Source organism: Triticum aestivum, chromosome 3B, assembly GCF_018294505.1.
Source record: "Triticum aestivum cultivar Chinese Spring chromosome 3B, IWGSC CS RefSeq v2.1, whole genome shotgun sequence".
Lineage (NCBI taxonomy): Eukaryota > Viridiplantae > Streptophyta > Magnoliopsida > Poales > Poaceae > Triticum > Triticum aestivum.
Window position 1 is genome coordinate 830,702,326 of NC_057801.1, and position 2,117 is coordinate 830,704,442.

The following is a 2,117-nucleotide window of genomic DNA, read 5'->3' on the forward strand; positions in this document are numbered from 1 at the left end:
CGGCGTGCGCCGCGCGCGCCCAGTGCCCTCGGGCATACGCCCGCCCGAGTGGCGCCTGCCCCCCTGCACACGGCGCCCGTCGCCCGCTACGCCCCTCGGGCGCACGCCCGCACCCGAACGCCCAAACCCACTAACCCCCTGTGCCACTGACCAGAGGGGCCCGCCCCTAGGACGATTAAAAAAAAGAAAAGAAAAATAATAATAATAAAAAAAATAAAATAAAAATAAAAAAAATAGATAATAATAATTAAAATATTGATCAATTAATTAAGTTAATTAATCCTGATTAGATTAACCTAATCACTAATTAAACTAATTAATCTGTTTTAGTTAATCATAGTGAATGACAGGTGGGTCCCCCTGGACCCACTGGTCAGGTTGACCAGTCAACCCTGTTGACTGCTGACATCAGCATGACATCATGCTGATGTCATTAATCCATTTTTCGAATTAAATTAAATAATTAATTAAATTTCAGAAATTAATAAAATCTTTAGAAAATCATATCTTTTAATCCGTAATTCGGATTAAAATATTTTCAACATGAAAGTTGCTCAGAACGACGAGACGATTCCGGATACGCAGCCCGTTCGTCCGCCACACACCCCTAACATATCAAACACGCAACTTTCCTCCTCCGGCTCCTCTGCCCGAAAACACGAAACACCGGGGATATTTTCCCGGATGTTTCCCCCTTCACCGGTATCGCCTATCCCTACGTTAGGTCACCCCTAGCACAATGTATTGCCGCGTCTTGCTTTGTGTTACATTTGATTGCTCTGTTATTTATCGTGCTCCCCCTCCGTTACTCCTTTCCGGTAGACTCCGAGACCGATGCTGATGCCCCTGTGGTCGACTACGTCACCGACGACCCCTCCTTGTCTGAGCAACCAGGCAAGCCCCCCCTTTGATCACCAGATATCGCCTACTCTTCTCTATACTGCTTGCATTAGAGTAGTGTAGCATGTTACTGCTTTCTGTTATACCTATCCTGATGCATAGCCTGTCCTTGTTACTACTGTTGTTACCTTTACCTGCAATCCTATATGCTTAGTATAGGATGCTAGTATTTTTCATCTGTGGCCCTACATTCTTGTTCGTCTGCCGTGCTATACTATCGGGCCGTGATCACTCGGGAGATGATCACGGGTATATACTATATACCTTATACATGATACATGTGGAGACTAAAGTCGGGTCGGCTGGTGGAGCACCCGCGAGTGGATCTTTGAGGCGGAGCGACAGGGCAGGTTGAGACCGCCTAGGAGAGAGGTGGGCCTGGCCCTGTTCGGCGTTCGCGGATATTTAACACGCTTAACGAGATCTTGGTATTTGATCTGAGTTGGCTACGAGCCTATACGCACTAACCAACTACGTGGGAAAGATATGGGCACTCGGCGTCGTGGTATCAGCCGAAGCACTTCGTGACGCTAGCGACTGAGCGGCGCACGCCGGATTGGACTGGAACGCCACTAGGCTAGGTCTGCTTTCGGCCGCGTACGCAACGTGCAGGTGTGCTCAGGGCGATGGGCCCAGACCCCTGCGCGCTTAGGTTTAGGCCGGCGTGCTGGCCTCTCTGTTGAGCCTAGGTGGGGCTGCGACGTGTTGATCTTCCGCGGCCGGGCATGACCCAGGAAAGTGTGTCCGGCCAAATGGGATCAAGCGTGTTGGGTAAGTTGGTGCACCCCTGCAGGGAAGTTAATCTATTCGAATAGTCGTGATCTTCGGTAACAGGACGACTTGGAGTTGTACCTTGACCTTATGACAACTAGAACCGGATACTTAATAAAACACACCCTTCTAAGTGCCAGATACAACCGGTGGTCACTCTCTCTCAGGGATATGAGGAGGGGATCGCCGGGTAGGATTATTGCTATGTGATGTTACTTGGAGGACTTCAACCTACCCTCTTCTACTTGTTGCAAGACGGAGGTGACCAGAAGCGTAGTCTTCGATAAGACTAGTTATCCCCCTCTTTTTCTGGCATTCTGCAGTTCAGTCCACTGATATGGCCCTTTAAACATATATCCATGCATATGTAGTGTAGCTCCTTGCTTGCGAGTACTTTGGATGAGTACTCACGGTTGCCTTGTTCCCCCTTTTCCCCCTTTCTCTAC